Source organism: Vombatus ursinus, unplaced genomic scaffold (assembly GCF_900497805.2).
Source record: "Vombatus ursinus unplaced genomic scaffold, bare-nosed wombat genome assembly UNPS02014779.1, whole genome shotgun sequence".
NCBI lineage: Eukaryota > Metazoa > Chordata > Mammalia > Diprotodontia > Vombatidae > Vombatus > Vombatus ursinus.
In genome coordinates, this window is record NW_020954557.1 from 49,505,291 (window position 1) to 49,526,992 (window position 21,702).

Here is a 21,702-nt window from a genome sequence, read left to right on the forward strand (position 1 = left end):
GTTCTTGTTCTTCTTCTTCTTGTTGTTGTTCTTGTTCTTGTTGTTCTTGTTCTTGTTCTTGTTCTTCTTTGCTCATTTTTTTCTATTTTTTTTTTTTTGTGACTTGATGTTTTCATGTGAGGGTTGGGCTCTGGTCCTGCACTGTCCCAAGATTTTTGTGCTGGGGCTCAAGGTCTTCTTGCTGGCTTTTACTGGGCTTTGGGGCTTGGCTGCTTGCTTCCACTGAAGGATAGCTCACCCTTCTGGCTTATACTTGGGTGGGGGTGGGGTAGAGGGGTGAGGGAGTGGGGAGGTGGGGTTGTGGGAGGGTGGGGCCTCCTTGTTAGCTTCCTCTGGGTGTTGGGTTTAGCTGCTGGCCTGGCCCAGGGGTGGGGCCTTTGTTCTTGGCTGCTATTGTAACAGAGTCTCTCTGGTGGCAGGTCCTAGGGGAGGGATCCTGTTGCTAGTTTGTCCCAGGCATGGGGCCCTAATGCTGAATTGCTGTGGAAACAGGTTGTCTTTGCTGGCATGCACTAGGAGCAGGGCCTTGCTGTTGGCCAGCGCCAGGGTGGGCCTTCACTACTGGTCAGCATTGGGGTCAAGGCCTCCCTGGTGGCTTGTCCTAGGGGTGGGGTTACTGGGGTGAGGCCTTGCTGCAGCTGCACAGACTGCTAACTTGCCTTGGGGGCTGGTGGTTTATAGGAGGGTGGGGCCTCACTGGTGGATTGCCCTAAATTTGGATCCTGCTGCAGGCCCCCTGCTGTGAGACTGGCTACTGCTGCTTCTGCTCTTGGACCTCACTCCCTTCCCACCCCAGTGAGTCAGACCTTTCCTGCCGTGCTAGTAAGCTGCTTCCCTGCTCCTAGATCAATTCTGAGGTGGTTTTCTAGTTGTTTGGAGGGGAATTTGGGAGGGCTTCAGAACCCTCTGAAGTTCTTTCCTCACTCCACCATCTTGGCCCCAGAAGTCTCTAGGATTCTGTTTTTAGAGTATATTTTTAGGTGAGGAAGTGAGACAAAGAGATAAAGAAAATATTTATGACAAAGATATCTAAAGAAGGTCATAGAAGAGACAGAGAGGAATGGGAGATCAAGGGATAAAAAGAAAAGAAGTCAACTTCAGGAAGAACCACTACTTCTTCCCTTGAAACTGGAGGGGAGAAGGGAATGATGGATGATGACATTGAAAAATTTTGAGGAGTAGAGGAAGGAAATGGAGATGGGCAGGGAGGTATAGTGGATCAAATGCTGGAGTTAAAGTCAAGAAGACCTGAGTTCTAAGCCTACCTCAGAGACTACTAGCTGTGTGACCCTAGGCCCTTAACCTTCTTCCCTTGAGTTTCTTTATGTGTAATATTAGAGTAAAAATAGGACCTACCTGACAGGGTTGTTATGTGGATCAATATAAAGCACTATTTAAATATTAGCTATTGTCAATATCTGACCTTCTTAGTAAAGTACAAGGCAAAGTCATAATCTGAGAAACAAGAAGGAAAAGGTGGAGTTGGGGCTACAGGGGAGAATAAAATATCAGGAATATTGGGTAGGTCTGACCATATCATCCCCCTTCTCAGTGAACTCCAGGGACTCCCTATCATTCTCAGGCTCAAATACAAAATCCTCTGGAGTTCAAATCCCTACATGATCAGACTCCCACCTATCTTTCCAGTCTTCTTTCCGTTTAAACCCATCACATTCTCTGTGATCCAGTGACACTGGCTTCCTTGCTGTTCTTTGAACAAAACACTATATCTCCCAAATCCAAGAATGTCAGTGGCTGTCCCTTATGCTTGCCCTTCTCATCGCTAACTCCTGGCTTCCTTCAAGCCCTGACAAAAATCCCACTTTCTACAGGAAGCAGTTTTTAATTTTCTCTTAATCCCTCTTAATTCTAGTGCCCTCCCTCTGTTAGTTATTTCCAATTTATTCCATATATAGCTTGTTTACATGTAATTCTTTGTATGCATTTCCCAATTAGAACTGTGAATTCCTTGAGAGTAGAGCTACTTATTATTTATTTAGGTTTTCTTAGTGCTTAACAGTGTCTGGCACATAGTAGGTGCTTAATAAATGTTTGTTAACTGTTGACAGAATAGCTGTTGTGGTTTAGAATCAATGACGTGAATTAAAAAAAAATTAATGAGCAGCTGTGAAAGCTCCTTTGATACAAGACGGCATAAATTTATCTTGGACCAAATTGACGTGGTTTTGTGATATCCTCCAGCAATGCAGATCAAGAACAGAAACAATTTTGGAGAGCAATCTGGAATTATGCCCCAAGAGTTATTAAACTTCCCTTACCCTTTGACCCAGCAATACTATTAGGTCTATTTCCAAAGATGATTAGGGAAAAAGGAAAAGAACCTATATGTTCTAAAATGTTTATAGCAACTTTCTTTGAGGTGGCAAAGAACTGGAAATTGTAGGGATGCCCATCAATTGGGGCACTGTGGTGTATGATTATGATGGATTACTACTGTGCTATAATAAATTATGAGCTCAAAAAAACATGGGAAGACTTGCACAAAATAATTAAGAGTGAAATGAGCAGAACCAAGAGAACATTGACTACAGTAAGGACAATATTGTTTTAAGAACAACTTTGAATGAATAAGTTATTTTGACTATTATAAATACCCAAATTAACTATAAAGGTAATAAGAAGAAAGACACTATCTGTATCCAGAGAAAGAACTGATAAATAGAAGTATGTGTAGAATAATTTTACATTTATAAAGCTATTTGTGTCTAATGGTAGCCATCTCTAGGGCAGGGTCAGGGAGGAGGGAAGAAAAAAAAGAAATTTACATGATAACTTTATTATATATTTAAAAAGAATAGCAAGTTGTACATAATTGATTTGCAGTTTCATGTGCAATTTTTTTTTATCATGCTATGTTATGGAAATTGTTACATTATTCTGCAAATTAAAAATAAAATAAAATAAAATAAAATAAAATTTAAAAAAAGGAGCAGGAGCAGAAGAAAGAGATGGTAGGAATTATCTGGGGAACTCAATGCACCTACATATCTATTATTTAATTTTTTTCTCACAATGAGATAGGGAAGAGGGAAAGAGTATACACACACACACACACACACACACACACACACACACACATATATACACATATAATATATATACACACATTTTATATATAACATAATATACAAACATATATAATACATATATTCTTACACACACTATATATACACACATTATATATATATTATGTTTAATATATAATATGTATTATATAGAATATGTATATGCACACATTTTATATATAATATGTATTAAAAATACAGACATGCATATAAAATGTGTATGCACCTACACACATAATATATAACACATAGAACACAAAATATTCTATATAAAATATGTATATATTATATAGAATATGTATATATAAAATGTGTGTATGTGACATACATATACATAGGCACATACATATTATATGTGCATATATGTATGTATGTATGTATAACACAATTGGAAGCAATTCTGTCAGGGTAGAATGGTTGGATGAATATTATTTGAGGATGTTATATTTGGAACTGTTACAGCCCTCTTTGGACACAGTTCTAAGCTTTCTTAAGAAAATTCTTTTTTTTTTCTTTTCTTGGAAACAAACTCTGAGAACTGAAAGAGAGAGATGACATTTTCTGAAGCAATCTGGTCTTAGGGTTTTGAAAATGAGTGCAAGAATTTTAGAGAGGATCATAAATGGTGTTAGTATTTAATGTGGGGCATCAAAAATGGGAGATGGAGGCTCACTGGTATGCACTGCTCTGTAAGTGGGCTGCTGCTATCTGTACCAGCTGTAGCCTTCATGTGGACTTGAATTCTAATTGTTAATTATTACACAATGTTTTCACACAGTGATTTTCTGCCAAACATGATCACTGAAGTTCACTGCTTGATATTATATTACACTATTAATAATAGGAGTTACAGTAAAAAACAGAGAAGAAATTTGGTCTAACTATAGCAATTTCTGTTAGGTTGCCTTTTTACATAATGATTTCTTCACTTTCTGTCATTTGGGGTGTGATCAATACCATTGGGCAAGATATTGCATTTTGTCAAGGTTTAAAATGATTATAGACACTCTGCCAGTCTTGAAGACTCAATGAATAACAATCTCATCAAAACATTTTGGGAGTGAAAGGCCTTATATCCCCCATCTGTAAAATGGACATAATACTTCTTCTGACTTATTTGCTTCATAGGATTGCCAGGAAGAATCAAGCATAATAAATACTTTTCAATGAGGCCAATTTTTCCCTCAGGGTATCCCTCAATTACCCCCTACTTGTAAAGTCTCCTCTTTTGTTCTTGCTCCCAGATGGTTATTACTTAACCTCAGTCAAGGTCCTACCTGTTAACTAAATTGTTAGCCTAATAATGGCTTAACATGTGTAACCAGCAGATGTCACTGTGAAGCAAGGTTTGGTTGTATAAGAGAAACTAGAGGTAAACTATACACTTGCTCTTATGGTTCTCATTATCTTCCTAGAAATTCTGTGGCGGACAGATTCTTTCCAGAATACACCCTCCTCCTCTTCCCACTAGGTGGCCCAGGAGGTGGGACCTACCCTTAGTCCATACCTTTATCCCACCCCTTGTTTCGATGGAGAGGGGAGATTCCCTGAGGGTATCCCCATTCAAAGCAACCTGACTGTTTAAAAAAAAATGATTCATTTTAGCATAGGGGTGAAATGACCCTGCTTCATGCAAAATTGTCTGTGCTATTTAGGAGCTAATAAAATTATTAATGAAATCATAACCATAAAATTCTCTCAAAATTGGCTCACCTCTAGATAGGAAAACTCTTCTGGCCTAATTTTCTTTTATGAAAATCAAATAATTTACTGGTGTCCTCAACAGCCCTTCCTCCTGCATGTAATTAAGTTATAGAAATGCATCATCATCATCATCATCATCATCATCATCATCACCATCACCATCACCACCAGCAGCATTTATATAGCAACTACTATATGCCAAGAATTTTACAAATATCATCTCATTTGATCCTTAGATAGGTCTAGCAGGTAAATGTTATTATTATCCCCATTTTACAGTTGAGGAAATTGAGGCAAGCAGAAGTTAAGTGACTTGCCCAAGGTCACACAGCTAAGAATGATCCGAGGTTGTATTTGAACTCAGGTCTTCCTAATTCCAGGCCCACTGCTTTATCTATTCACTGCACTGCCTAGCTACATCAAAAAGAAGTTATGATTGATCATAATTATATAATATGAAACACAAATCAGGAAAAAGAGAAAATCATTTTAAAAATGCCTATTAATGATGGGCACAAAGAAATAGTTGGCTTTGTAGTTCCTAAAAAAAAAGAAAATGGACATAGTCAGTGGTATTCTCTCTCTCTCATCACCATTACTCTGCCACTGTTGCTTTTTTTTTTTTTGTCTACTCTTCTTTCATCCACTATTAACTCTTTTGGCCTCAGCCTCTTCTAAAATCAAAAAGTCAACAGGTCCCTAGCCATTCCAGCTCATCACCCTTTCCTCAGTGTCAGAGCTTAAATTTTGCAATAGTTTCTTTCTTCCAGGGCAGAAAAAGAGCACTGTCTCTTTGGAATTAACACTCCTAGAATTCATAGTTATGTTTCAGATCTTTTTCCAGTCTTGTACAGAGGGAGGAGAAAACAGCCTATTCCTTTAAATTAGAAACCCTAATTGATTGATGGCACAAACCATGGGATTCCAAGTGGGCAACAGGCTTCCTCCAGTGTATATTTCCTTGGCAGAGGAGTATTCACAAAGGGTAGTATATATGTGTATATATGTGCATGTATATACACAAATACATACATACTCATGTTTGTGTATATACACACACACACATATGCATATATGTGCATATATATGCATATATGTGTATATATGCATATATATCCTTATATGTATATATGTTTATAATGTATATATGTGTATACGAACAATATATACATACATACACACACATATATAAATAAACCTTATATGTATATATATGTAATCCTTCATCCTTGGTATATATGCATTTTAAAGGGGGACTCTTGAATAATAGAACAATCAAGCCCTTCCTCTTCCTTCTTTCCTTCCTCTCCCTCCTTGCTCTCTTCCCCTAATAATCCCCCCAGTTTTCCTTCTTCACACACGCACGCGTGCGTGCACACACACACTCCTCCTCTACCTGTCAGGAGAGACTGAGTAAATGAAAGTTCTAAAAGTTGGATGACCACAGATTTGGGACTCTAGGTGATGGAGGCCCAAAGTGGGAACTTGGCTTACAGTCCTAATATCATCCTTGATACCCTATATCTTAGACTATGGGGGATTCCTGCAGTGAGGAAGTTGAGGGGAGGGTATAGGTTGAAGAATAAGTCAGCCAGCTGACTCTGGGGCAGAGAAATAGGTTAGCTTGTGATATTGTGGAAAGAGTTCTGTACTTGGGAGTCAGAAGACAGGAGTTCAAGGCCTGTTCCCACTCCCAGTTATGGTAGGCAAGTTGTATTTTCTGTGGACCTCAATTGACCCATCTTTAAAATGAGACATTTGGACTAGAAGATGTCTAAGGTCCTGAATACTCCAATTCTAGGGCCTTGTACAAGATTTGAGTTTTTCCAGATCAACAGAATAATGTGCTTAGCTATGGATTGAGTCAGTCTTGGCCAACAAGCAAGACAATTGCAGGCATACAAAAGAAAGGCATTTGCAAGCACTGATTTGGCCAAGGTAGAAGATTTTCACAGGAAGCAGCTGGGTTTTAATGCTTCCAGCTGTTACTAAAATGTCACTGACTGGTGAGAAGCTGTAAGTTTAGAGCAGTGCTAGCAGGCAAATGGATACTATTTGGGAGACAATCTGGTATGATTTGGAATCTGAGGGCCTGGACTCACATCCCAGATCTGGCATTTTCCAGCTGTGTAACTCTTGTCAAGTAACATAACCATCCTGTGCCTTGGTTTCCTCATCTGTAAAATGGGAATTATAACACTTACACTACCTAATTCATGGGGTTGGTATGAGGAGAAGGCTTTATAAACCTTCAAGCAATATATGAATATAAGTTACTACTGGGGTAATAGATTTAGAAGTGGCAGGGACTTTAGATGTAATCTGGTCCAATATTGTCATATTATAGAGGAATAATCTGAGGCTCAGGGCAGCTAGATGGTGCAATGGATAGAACACTGGGCCTAGAGTCAGGAAGATCTGAGTTCAAATCTAGTCTGACATGTAATAGCTGTGTGACCCTGGGCAAGTCACTTAACCCCTATTTGTCTCAGTTCCTCGTCTGTAAAATGGGGAGAAGGAAATGGCAAACCACTATAAGATCTTTGCCAAGAAAACTTCACAAGGTCATATTGAGTCAGATACCTCTGAACAACTAAACAGCAACAGCAATCTGAGGCTCAGAGAGTTTCAGCGACTTGTTCAAGGTCACATAGCTAATAAGTGGTAGAGCTGGGATTCAAAGCCAACCTTTCCTGTTCTAGATCCAATGTCCCCCCCACCCCCCCCACTGTATCATCTTGCATCCCATTAGCTTAACTCATCATCAAGCACTAATAATATATATTAGTCAGAGTTCTGAAACCACCTGGTAAGATCTCTGATCACTTGATTCTAGGACATGTTGCGAAACCTCACTGTAAATATAATCCCAGGCCAAAGACAAGAGATAAACATAGCTTTTTAGCAGCCTTTCTTTTCTAGGACTTGTCGAAAACAAAGTCGACTTTGTAATTTTTTGTTTTTCTACATTGCTAACAGTTTGGACTTAAAGTTGGGGATCAGTAAGCAAATGAAAGACATCCATATTCCGAAAGGGGAGTAATTGTTTTGTGTGAAGCTGGAGGGTTTAAAAGGAGTAAGAGCTGGAAGCCAGAGAGATAAAAATAGATTGAACATCAGGAAAAATCCTGTATGGGAGGCCTATTAAACTACTGAATTATATCTCTAAGGAAATGGTGAAAGCTTCTTGCAAGATTTAGTCTGTTTATCTAGGATGAGTGAAGGAAGAAATTGCTCACCATTTTGAAGTTGCATTAGCTGGTTTAGGCCACCAGGGGAAAAAAAACAAGAAATGAGTAAACAGCCATTTCTGCTATTAAAGTTGGAAGGGACCTTAAGATAAGACTCTTTCTAATCTAATTTACTCCCTTTACTTTGTAGATGAGGAAGCAGAGGCCTAGATAGTCAATAAGGCATTGCGCTAAACACTGGGGACACAAAGAAAGGCAAAAAGCAGGTTTCCTTCCCTTGAGGAGCTCACAGTTGAAGAGGGGAGAAGCATGCAACTAATAACATATGTACAAGACTTATACAAATTTGATGGGAGATAATCCTAGACGGAATGTTCAATCACAGCTCAACTTCACAGGACCTGGATTCAATCCTCTGAATTAGGAACTATTTCCCCCCACTGTACCATACTGCCTCACCCCTTCCAGGTTTAAATTCTCTGTTTACAAGGGATTAGGAAAGGCTTCCTTAGGAGGTGATATATGAGATGAGTCTTGGAGGATGCTAGGGTTTCCTGGTACTTTTGTTTTTTTAAATCTCACTCAAGGTCATGTCAGTTTTTATGGTTTGATATTTACAGTACACCACTAAATTTCTAAGCTAGTCATTGGCAGCTTAAATGGCCCCTGGTTTATCCTTGGAACACATGTCATTCATGAGAATAACTCCATCAAAAGCATATCTACCCTAATTTATATTGCTTTCATCCCAGCATCTCCTTCTACAAACATTGATGGAAGTAAGCCCTTCTCCTTTGCTTACAGATCTCAGCTTCTCTGATTTGGTAGGCAACCTGAGGCAAATGCCTTGAGAAGAGTCATCTAGGGCTTATTGTTAAGAGAGAAAATTGACCCTTCGGTCAATTTTATGATGAACTATTGCTGAAGTCATTTGGTGAGAATGAGGGGCAATATTACATAGCGGCTCAGGAAGACATGGATTCAAGTCCTGACTGACACATATTGACTATATGACCTTGCGAAAGTTGCTTAACCTCCCATTATCTTAGAGTTTTCTATATAAATGAAATCACAGGGCCAGTCCCTATCCCTGTCCAAAAGGTAAGAAATGACAACGATAATACTTCAATACTTTGATGGTTCTGTAGTCTCATCCATGTGGGGTGATAACAATAACATTACTAATAATAGTAGTTAGTATTTATATAGCACTTTAAGGTTCATAAAGTGCTGTTCATACATTACCTCAAATGAGATATTTGTAAAGTGCTTAGCACAGTGCCTGGCACATAGTAAGCATTTAATAAATGCTTATTCCCTTCTCTTTTCCTTATTAGATGAGATCTTCATAACAACCCTTTGAAGTGAATACTATTATCCCCATTTTACAGATGAGGAAACTGACGCTGAGAGTGGTTAAGACTCCTGGGCCTTGCAAGCTAATAAGTATCTAAGGCAGGATTTGAATGTAGGTCTTCCTGATATCAAGACCATAGCTCTTACCCACTGTGCCATCTAGCTGCCTAGTACATCCTCCAAGAATATAGATCATAAAACATCCATATTTTCACATCCTATGGAAATCTTGTCCATGATTTTCCCATAATCCCCCATTCCTAGAAAAATATTGAGGGTGTGGGGGTGGGAGGAACTTTCTTCTAGATCTTTGGATATTGCATGAACACCCAGGAGCACATAAGGTGTCCATTGGTCAATAACATAGTCATAGAGCATTTTCTAGCAGTTTTATTAAAATACATGTTTTCTTAAATGCTCTTGATTTCCTATGAAAATGGCATCACCAGTGTCCTCATTCCTTTCCATCTTCCTTTGAAACAACATCATTTCTCCCCATTCCCCATCCCCAGTTTAGGGGTACTTAGTTTTCTAGTCTATCCTCGTTTATGGAAGGTCTTCTAACCAATTCATCAGTTTCCTTTGAATGGGGAGAGTGATGGGGTGTCTTGTTGGTGAATAAAAAATCTTTTCTTTTTTTGCTCTCCAGAGGGGTTTAATAATAGATCTGATTGATTCTTCCATCTTTTATGTTTGTTCTACTTTACTTCCTGTATTCCCTTTTTAAGGAGAACAATTAGTTTAGCCTTGCAGTGTAATAGGACCATCCCACCTGAGGTGTGCAGTTCTGGAACTTTTGTCTGAAGTAATTCCAGTTTGGTTTAAATCTTTTTGTCGTTTTTAATTAATGATGTTTTTCTATAACATAAAATCTATTTTATATTCACATCTAAAATATATACCCATTTTATACATATGTGTATAGAAAATGTACATCTTTTTATATTTATATATAAGATATATAAATATTTTTGTATTTATAATTCATCTTTATCTTTATATTTCAATGATTTTATGAAGTTGTTGAGTACTTGAGCATCCTTCTCATCATGTTAGAAAACAGCCTTATCTGCCTTACCTCTGCCAAGTATTGCTCTTTTCAAAAGTGAAGAGAATGGCTTTTGGGTCCACTCCAGCCATGAAAGAGGAAGGAATTTTTTAGTCATATTTATAGGTTTGTGCTGCTCTAGTTCTAATTTGTATTTTCTCTGGGTTTCCTATGGTAATTCCCTATGTTTTCTCTGCACCTAAGTGTTTCTTAATTTCTCTCATTCTAAGGCCATCTGTTCTTATGCCCAGATCTCTTCATTCCTTAGTTCAGCTTCCCATAAGAAGTTCAGGAAAGAAGTGACCTCTGTTTCTGGGCAAACATACAGGTCCCTGTAGTGTCTCATATTAAAACAGCTTGCAGATGGGTAAGCTGTGAGATCCTGAGATGGTAAGTGCTTTTCTTGGTACCATTCAATCAAATCATCTTTTTAACAGATTAATATAAACTTGCAGTTTTTCTTCAGCCCAAATGTCTAACGAGAATAACACATTCTATAGCCTTGGTCCGATTCTGGGTCAATTCCTTTGGACTCAAGATTTCATAAAGTGTAATTCTTGGTTCTCTGGGAAGGTGGGACCTAAAGCAGGATCACAGATTTGAAACTGGAAGGGGCCTTCAAGGTTACCTAGTCCAACATGCTCATTTTACAGATGATAAAATTGAGATGGAAGGAGAGAAGGAAAAAACATTTATTAAGTACCTACTGTGTGTCAGGCACTGTGCTAAGAGCTTTACAATCTTATTTTATTCCTCACAACAATTCTGTGATGTGGATGCTATTATTACACCCATTTTGCATTTGAGGAAACTGAGGTAAATAGAGGTTAAGTGAATTGTCCAAAGTCACAGTCAGGGAGTGACCAAGACCCGGTTTGAATTCAGATATTCCTCCAGCCTCTAGATCTACTATTTTAATCACTGAACCACCTATACAGATAGGGTAGGAGCCTTCTCAAGGTCAAAGCAGTAGGAGGATTTAAGTCCAGAGCCTCTAACTCCAAATTCAGTGTTCTTTCCATGCCACCATACTCACTACTGCCACTTGTGACAGAAATGATCTAGGGAGCCTTCTTGACATCACTGCCCTGAACTGCAGCTGTGAATACAGTAGGTGCTTAATAAACCCTCATTGAATTGAATATTGCCCAAGTGAAAGAGCTAAGGGCATCCCAAAATGCATTCTATATTATTATCCTATTTGTTTAGAAGATCAAACTCGAACAGTTTGGGAGTCTTGTTTGTAGTTGAAGTCTAGTGTGGAATATTTTACATGTGTTTTTAGGATGTCAGCCAGTCATTTGACAAGCATTATAAAGGGTGTGCCAGATATAAATAGAAAAGGATGCTTAGCACATATACAACAGGGTATGCATGGGGCCCTGCCTGCTTCCAGTGGACATATGTGCCAAGTCAAGATGGAGCCCCTGGATGCCTCTTGTTGAGCATTTGTAACTCAGTGCTGAAGGACGTAGGTACTCTGGGGATGATGAAATGATTGAGACACTGAGCAGGGTGAACCAGTAACACAGTGGATCTTTAAAAGGAAGTGACCTGCCCTCGCTGATCTCTTTTCTTCCCAGCCGCAAATCATGTTAGGTCTATCTGAGTCTGTGCCTGCAGAGGTGGAGGCAAATGTCAACTACTCTTCCTACCACCCTGGAAGAGATGGCCACTGTTCTCCTTTGGGCGTTTGACTTCCTTTTATTCTTGGTGTTTCCTTTCTCAAGCAGAGGTGACTGAACTGAATTTCTAAGAGAGGATCCAGTGTTGGAGGCAGCCTTGTGAGTCGGAAAGGTTAGAGAGGCTGGGTCCTTTAGATAAAGCTGTCTAAAGGCAGAGCTGAGAAGGGAAGGAGCTCAATCCCTGACCTGGCTGTTGAGAAAATACAGTACTTGAGAGAGAAGGTGCAGGGCTGAGGTACAATGTAAATCTTGTGAACTGCTTCACCTTCTGAAATTTGTCTCATTCTCTAAGACAGTGTAACAGTAGTTATTGGATGTTGTTTACTTAAGCTAATTTCCATACTCTTTTGGGACAGCCGTTTGTATTCAGCATTTTTTCTGCATGAAAGAAATAAATACCTGGCCCATACCTGATTTACATTGACTATTGAGGACATATCTATTTCTCATTGTTAGATATCACGGGCTCATCTTGGGTCTCATTACAATAAAACACAAAACTGAGCTAAATTGAATACCTCATCTGTGTAATAAGTCTTTCTTTTTGCAGTTTCCCCAATTAAGGAAAGAATATACTTATGTTTGCCATAGAAACAATTTTAAAAATGGTGTGAAGCTCCAGAATCAGTTAGCAATAGCATTTAAATATTTAAGTTTTAAAGAAGTATCTAGTTTTCTAAACATTTTCAAACCAAAATTACATGTGCCTTCTTTGAATAAGGAATACATATATATTATTTGTTTTCCCGATATTTTCTCCATACTGAATTATATAATCATCACATGAGGTTGCTCAATATTACTTTCATAACACATACAGTCCTATGGAAATCAAAACCTAGAAGATTTAATGCCTTTAAATGGGAATTTGAGTATTAAAATGTATAGAATATAAAGCAAACCAATGTCAATTTCATCTTTATTGTGCAATATCTTATTCTGTCCTTTAGCACACATGAACATTCATCTTATAGTGCTCTCCCAAGAATAGAAGAAGGGAAAAATATTACTTGTTGTAGTAGTAGAGTGTTTTCTCAGAAAACAATAGAGCAAACAAGTGATGAGAGGCAATGCGGTCTAGTAGCTGTGAACACAGCCTTTTTGCCAGGTTTTGTACAAGATAACGAAGTGTCACGAATGTTCACTGTTTACAATGAGTATTGAAACAACTGCTTCAGAACTCAAATCTTAGCACAAGCTGGCAGCTGATGTGCTCAATTTTAGTGGGCATAATTGGAAATGGATAAGAAATTAAAACAAGTGTTAACAGGTCCATAACTGATGCAGTAGCAAAATGCCAATGAAAGCGACATTACTGATTGTATTGACTCTTGCCAAGTAACATCTTTCTTCAAAATTCCTGACAAGAACACTTTCTGCCAAATTTGGAAGCTTACCTGAATTTGAAGCTAGGGTGGAAGGAGGGAAGGGGGGAAGGGAATTAGCATGCCAGCATACTGCATGGATGTGCAATTATCAGAACCACAGAACAGATTTAGATTGTATACTAATTAATTTTTGATCAAGGACATCTGCTTGAGTGAAAACAAAGGAATGTGAAGATGTAAGATCTTTAAGAAAAACAACAACAATAATTTTTTCCAGTGAAGTCAACAGCTCTTAGGAACGAAATAAGGTTCTTCACATGAGTTATTTTTATCGATGAGAAAACATGCATTAACTACCAGGCAGATGTGTTTACAAAGAAACCTTTATGTCCACCACTGATATCTTTCCAGGAATCAGTTAATTCTCTTAAAGTTGATAAATAGCTGCCACAAACAAGTGTTTCATCAATCCTTTTTCTCCACTCCAATTTTAGGAGATGAGAGTCTTTGGGCCCATCCAAATTTAAAAATCTCATCCTGTGGAAATTAAAATGGAAATCTCAGAAACAGCACCATTTTTAGATTTATCTGCTCTCCAATGATGGTACGGTAATACCCAGATGATATCGTTCTAGCAAGGTTTACAGATTCTTCTCTTTGCTAGCAGTAGTCAGTTCTTTGGCCCTTTCTTATCTCCACTGAGAAGGAACCCCAGGTTATTTAAATAACCCTGCCCGGATGCCTAGGAGAATGGAAGGACAATTACAGAGAGACTCTGGTACTTTCTCCCAACCCCCACTCCATCTCTTAGACTCAGTAGAAAATGTGAAGGTGAGTGGGATACACAAGGCTCAGATGTTGGGGTGGGGGTAGGGGTCACAAACTGCAGTAAGTCACCATGACATTAGGTGGCGCCGAGGAGAGAGACCAGGTGGAAGGGGCTCTTGTAGCCCCTACAGAAGACCTATGTGTGAGACCTGGGACCTCAGGTGCAGGTGTACAAAAGAAGAAATGAAGGCACTCTATTTTGTAGGTACATTCTAAAGCTTTAAATTCAGCCAGAGGGTCTTTCTCTGCACTGAGACTGGTTGTTAGACTCCTGATCACCTGGGAAAGGGAAGGAGTTTGCAGAACTTCAGAATGACAGAGCACAAAGGGAAAGGGGCAGCCACCTTTAGGAAACTGAGGGAAGCTGCAGGATATGGACACAGAGAACAGTGACGTGCTCCAGTGAGTGTACTGAGAGGGGCTAGAAAGCATCAGCACTGCATGAATGAAGGGCTGTAGAGAGGAGCAAAGATGCGGAGGGGCAAATGCCAACTATTCCCTTGCAAAGGCAGTAATCTAAATCACTGAGACCTTAGAAGTCTCTGAGACAAAAGTGCTCACTGTGGGTTTAGTTGCAGCTCCTATCTTTTTTCATTAACTCCTAAATAATACATTTGTATTTTGACCTTTACATGGTTATAATGGGAAATTGGTGACCACCTTTTGAAGATGTCACATTGAAGTTTCCAGATCATCTGAGTTGAGGCAATGAACCAGAGAAGTTAAAATTTCTCTGGGGGCACCCAAAGGAATTTCATAGCAGGAGGGAGGCTCTGACCCAAGGACTACATTTTTTTCATCTTAGACAACTAAGAAATACACTTCTAGTTTACTTTCATTGTAGAAAGAGTCCAAATACAGCTCTCCTGCCTCAAAAGGGAAATGCCAAGTTTAGAACCATTTCTTGGATGTGGGGAGGTAGATGTGGGGAGTGTTGAGTGTTTGGAATAGGCAGGGCAATGAGAAGCCTTATAAGGGTATATAAGTAACTAGATAAAGCATTTATTAAGCACTTATTATATACCAGGCTCTGTGCTAAATTCTGGGAATACAAATACAAATGAAGGGAAAGTCTCTCCCACAAAGAGTTTACACTTCAATGGGTAAAGATAATACGTAAAAAAGGAGCAGAAAACTGTTGTGTGTGGATCAGGGTGGAGGGGGATAGAGAAGATTTACATTTGGGGCAAGGTGGAAAAACAGTTTGTAGAGTGAGGGGATGAGCTGTGTTTAAAGTGAGCATGGTTGGCATGAATGCTTCTTCAAAGGGTGGTGTTGGAGGAACTGACCAATCAGAGAAGGAGGTTCTAGTGGGTGGAAAAGTACGCCAGCAAGTCATTGGCTGAGTGATAAAATCAAGAAAGGAGCTTGAGAAATAGAATTCCTTTATTCCACACAATATATAATAGAATAAAGTCTCCCACTGTGGCTCAGGAAACAAGAGATTTGGATGAATTGAATTTTCTGGTTAATTCTGAATTTAAGCAGAAAATATTTTTGCTTCAAAACTATATAAAAATCTTTCTAAAATATATTGACTCACTTTCCTGCCTTAGTAAGTTCGGTATACTAAGCATCTATCTCTCTTTGATGAATCCAGATCTCCTAGTACCTAAAGTGATTATTCTGCAGATGCATCTTCATCGTTCAGTGATCTAGAAGCAGTTGTAGATGCAGATGTGGCACACGTAGGAGCTTTAGCTGACTTTTACTAATGCCAGATTAAGCTCCAGGAGTTATTTTAAAAAATAAGCTGTTGATAGTAAGTTGTTGTTTTTGTTCTTCATTTGCTGCTTTTACTTAAAAAGCAAACTAGAGAAAAATTCCAGGGAATTGAGTGTTCTAGCAAATTGAATGTTTAATTCAATTTGACACATTCTTATTAAGTGCCTACTATGTAAAAGGTACTGTTAAAGATTTATTGTATATTGTTGTGCATGATGGAGAACAAGAGAGCAAATGATACAGTAAGTTATCAGTCTGACAGAAATTCCACCAAGGCTTTGTCATGCATATGGATGTGCACACATCTATTTCTATCCAGGTGTGCTGCAGATGTGTTCTTGAAAAATTGTGGGTAAATCAATTCTTAGTAAAACAGATCTTTAATGCAGAGGAGAAACACTGCAGTGCAGCTCTCTGTAAAGAAAAGAAACCTTATGTAATATGAATAATAGTTCCCTAACATTTTTGTTTTGGAGGTTCTGACTGTTGAATATAACATTTTCTTAAAGCAGGGAGCATCTGCATAGTTTTGTCAGTATTCTGTATCTTTCTTTATAATGGGGCAGCTGGTGAGGCAAAAGAAAACTAAGTCACAATGACCTGGGTTCAAATCCAGCCACTAACTCTTAGTGCTTTGTGACTCTGAACAAGTCACTGAACCTTTATGACTCCCTAGGGCTTATCTACTAAACTATAGATAAGCTGAGATTTGCATTGGTGAAGGGGGTTTCCATTATGAAGCCCTCCAGGCTGATGAAATAACAGATATCATATATATTAGTGTATTCCTTTTTTGTTTTTTCATAGACTGAAGAAAGTAATCCAAGTTGCTTCCTCTTGTCTCTCTTCCATAAGGGAGGGAGATAGCATGGTGTGGCATGATAAGAGGAACATAACAGATTAGAGGTCAGAAAACCTGATTTCTTGTTTTGGGGCTGTGACAAACTAGATGTGTGAAGTTGGGCATGTCATGTCTCTTCTCTGGACTTCAAATGAAGTGGTTGGACAAATTGATCTCTAATTCTAACAGATCTTCCAGCCTTAAAATTCCACAATTCCTTCCACTTTCTAAGTTCATTTCACCAGCTGAAGGAATAGGGGATGGTAGAATCAGTATTTGTGGATGAGTGAGCAGGATTTCAAGTTTAACAAAACTTGTTTTCAGAGATTTCTCAATCTGTAAGTTTCACTTTACCAGTCTTAAATGGAACCCAAACCAAAAGGTGCAAGCTTGTTTATAAACAAAGAGACCATGATGAACAAGAAACATGTAATTCATTGACAAAATTACATTAGTGAAGCAAAGCAAATAACTCTCTGTAAAATTATCAGACCTTTTAAACATTGCAGAGATACCAAGAAACTGGAAAAAAAAAGAGAATGTGGCATAATTAGGACTCTCAGCTTTTTGAAGACTAAGAGAGAGCAATCAAGACAATGGGCAAACAAATATTAAGTATACTTGATTCATTTTTAATTACTTTGATTTTAATCAATTTTGATAAAAAAAAACATCCATCCCTAGGAGGTAAAGAAACCTGGATGTACATGACTTAACTGGGTTTCTCTGGGAGCAAAGATGTTAAAAAGTGAAACCTAAGTAGAATTGCACAAACTGTAGGCTGTCTTAATGACCGCATCACGCAGACAGTCTCGGTGAGGAGGAACCTCTGCTTAAACCTGGAGGATAAAAGGAACTACCTCTACAACACCTGAGACAAATGGTCATCTAGATTCTGATCGAAGACTTCTAGTGATGTAGAATTTACTCTCTTCTGAGGCTGCTCATTTCACATTTGGTTCACTCTAATTGTTAGGATTATTTTGCCTTATAACTTTTGGCAGAGAGGTAAAGCCTCTCTGCAACCTAAATCTGCTTATCCCACTACTTGATGTCTGGAGTCAAGAAGAACATATCCCCACTTTTCCACATGGGATTCATTAAAATACTCAAAGAATATAATCATCTCCCTCTCACTCTGCCCCCCTCAAAAAAAAACAAACAAAAAAACCAAAACAACTTTTCTTCTCCAGACTGAACATCCTGAATTCCTTAAATGAATTTTCTTGTGATCACCTAGATACATTTTGTTTCAACATTGGCCTTAACTGGACTGACCCAATAAGCAAATCTGACATTGAGAAAGGTTTGTTTGAGACACAACCTGGTCTGATGGAATTTTCTCTTGTCTCAGTGACTGTGCACATTCCTGAACTGACTCACCTGGAAGCTGACAGACTAGTCCCTATGGGAAACAGTTTCTAAGAACTCACAGTTGCCCAGGCATGACTGTGATCACTCGGGAAACCTTCAGGGTTTGGCAGCTTATTTAGCCTTTTCTAGAAGGGGAAGACAGAGAGTAGGAAAGGCAACAATTTGGTTAGGGGTATGCTGTGCTTTTTGGTGATTGAAAAACATCTAAGTAGATTTGCTGATTGGTAGCTATATATGCAGGGTTAGAGTTCTGGTGGAAAGAATGCACTAAAATGTATATAGATTTGGGACAAATCAACATAAGAGTAACAGCATTTGAAGCCATAGGGATGGATGACCCCCTGAGGGAGAGGGGATAAAGTAAAACAGATAATCTATGACTGAATCTTGAGAACACCCAAGCTTTTGAAGTAGAAGGAACCAGTATCAGTAACAGAAACAAAGAAAGAATGATTGAGAGATAAAAGGAGAACCAGGTCAGTGTAAGTCAAAGATCAAGGGAAAAGGGGGAGATCAACCATGTTGAATGTGGTAGGGGCATCAAGTGCCATTTAAAATGTAAGAGGAAAAAAAAATAAAAAAAATAAAATGTAAGAGGAAATATCCAGACTTACCATTGGTGTATCCCACCAGTTTGCCATAAAGTACACATGCTATTTTTTGATTGAATTAGATTTCACAGTGAGGGTTCCCTTTTCCCCTACTTAGGTTTATGGCTTTTAAAAGATTCATGGTAGATTTAGTGTTCCAAACCAGATGGAAGTTTTCTTTGTGTGTGATTCTTCATGTGGTTGGGGAAAGTGCAAAGTTCTATTGATGTCGCTTTCCATACAAATCTGTTCAAGCTCAGTAACATTCTTTCATCAGGGGGCTTAAATGAGCACAGGAGGCTGAATCCCTTAAAATGTCAGGCTCCTTGCTTTCTACTCTGTTTAGAGAGACAGTTGCAGTTATTAGCATCTGCTGAAACATCCAGTGAAGTTTTTCCTTTGCTTATTTCTCCTGCTGACTTTTTAGTCATTCAGTTGTAGTTCTGCCTTTTTAAATAATGCCTCTTGATATTATGAAAATTACACAACCATTTGCCCATAAACTCTATGGGGTTTTTCTCTAAGACCCCATGCATTGCAAAGTTTTAAACTCGTATTTGGTTTACCAACATCTCAATTTCTCCATTGAGACTCCCAGAAGATTCAATCCTGCCTTCAGTCAAACCCTTCTGCTCCTATTACTTCCCAAAGGGCTATAATTTTACTTCTCATGCTGTCAGTTTGTACTTTCACAGACTTTCCTCCTTTTCTTGGCTCATCGAACTTATTGGAGATTGAATTGAATTGAATGTCTAGGGAACCTGCATGAAGAGCCCATCTCATCATTTTCTTTAAGGAACATGCTCAGAAAAAGGTCATCAAGTCTTTTTACTATATGGAAAAAGTAGTGTCTTGGTTATCAGATCTGGAAACCTCTGCTATGAAGGTTCATAAGGTAAGGTAGTTATTGTGCTGGAATTGTTTCACTGAAGCCCCACCAATGATCCCTTACAGATCTTTCCAATCTTCAGGTTTTATGTTAAAATAAATACCTTTGAAACCACTGTATTCTTTATGCTTTATTAATCCCCCAAATTTAAAATACTTGTGATTTTATCATTGAGGGGCCTCTTAGACTGGGAAATCTCTCCATCAAGCCAGATGATGACTAGTTTTTGTCTTTGTAGCCCTAGAGCATAGCATAGTATCTAACATGTAATAATCAAACAAGTTTTGAATTGAATTTCACAAAAATTGCATTGTTGTTATAGATTTTCAAAAATTTATGTTTCACTTGTTTAATTTTCTTTTTTATTTTAACTTGATAATCAACAAACACAAATATTTCAACATACCAAGAACAATCCTTTCAAGTTCTATTGCTGTTGAAAAACAAAATATTATTTGATTTTTCCTGTCTGAAAAAGAGTTAAACCAAATGAAACTTACTGTAGAATTAGAGAGATGGTTGTTTGCCTTCATTGTATTCTCCTAACTTTAGTTGCTAGAATAAATGTTTTGTTAGAAAGTGCTTACATTGAAAAATAGTAAATCTTTATGTTTCTTGGGAAAAATCTATTCACCCCAGTGTGTGTGTGTGTGTGTGTGTGTGTGTGTAAACACACAGACACACAGACACACACAGATATGTATATCTTTATCTATATCTATCTATCTTTATACATCTATATAATCTTATTTAGGAGATTCTATAGCATTCCAGGGCTCCATATAAACAGCCTGTTTTCAACCTGAAAAAAAAAAGTATTTGAGAGACTTCAACATCTATGGAGTAATGAACTGTGCCTTGGAGAGCCTTAATCACACAAAAGAGTTTGGGTTATCCACTCAGGAAAAACCAAGTAGATAAAGAAGACATTGTTCAAACTGTGACGTGCAGTTGGATGGGCAGTCTGGAGAGTTTGTTCATCTTGGATACGTTGCAGATGTACCATGGACTGGGCCCAAAATTCAGTAGGATGAAAAGGGTAGGCTGGCTTACGTTTGAGGAATTGTACAGTGCTTTTCATGACCCTAAATTTCTGTTTGAAACAAAAGTCAATTTTTTTTGATCACCAGTAATTTGTGGAATAGTTCTAAGTGGGCCTGAATCATAGAAGACTATTATAGGAATAAAAATTGAGGGTTATTGAAAGGGTAGTGGAGATACACATAAGGCTTTGCACCCACCCACCCTACTTTCCTAGCTTAATGTCTTGGATGTATCAGTGCTTAATCATTATTTGTTGAGTTGAATTTGTTGAAAGTGTGTTTATACAGGCTTCAGCACATTATTATTGATATGCATATACAAAAACATAAAAATCTCAACATATGGATGTCTTTTCACCAGAAAAGAGGTGAACCGGTCCTTGAGTGTGAAGAAAAAAGTATTCTTTTTTTTTTCCCAAAAAGTGACACTCACTTATTTAATTATTTTGTTGAATACAGTCTCCCTCTCAGTTCTATATTTGCATGTTGAAATCCTGCTCAAGTTTCAATGTAAGCAAAGGACAGAATCATCCTTCCATAAGGAAGGAAACAAGCATTTTTTATGTGCCTACTACATACCATTCACTTTACAAATATTATCTCATTTGATCTTCATAATAATTCCAAGAAGCTGACACTATTATTGCCCCCATTTTTACAGTTGAGAAAATTGAGGCAGACATAGGTTAAAGTGACTTGCCTAGGGTCACACAGTTAGGAGGTGTCTAAGGCTACATTTGAACTTTGATCTTCCTGACTTCAGGCTTGGCACCCTATCCACTGTACCATCTAGCTGCCTAAATGTAAGATTATACATGGAAGCTTAATCTTGAGGCCACTTAAAGGAAGTCTGCATTATATGGCTTGTGTCATGTAAAGAGTGCTGAATTTGAGGGTACAGGACCTGACTGAGTTAAAAAACCAGCTCTTCTGTGTGAACTTGGGTAAGTCACCAAATTTCTCAAGGCCTCAGTTTCTCATTTTTTTAGAAAAAAGTATTCTTGTGTACACCAT

General features: G+C 38.2%; 1 pseudogene; it reads left to right on the forward strand.

Moving 5' to 3' along the window:
• The first annotated feature begins 469 nt into the window (after nt 1–469).
• Nucleotides 470–21,702, forward strand: part of LOC114045625 — a 153,945-nt pseudogene continuing 132,712 nt past the window's right edge.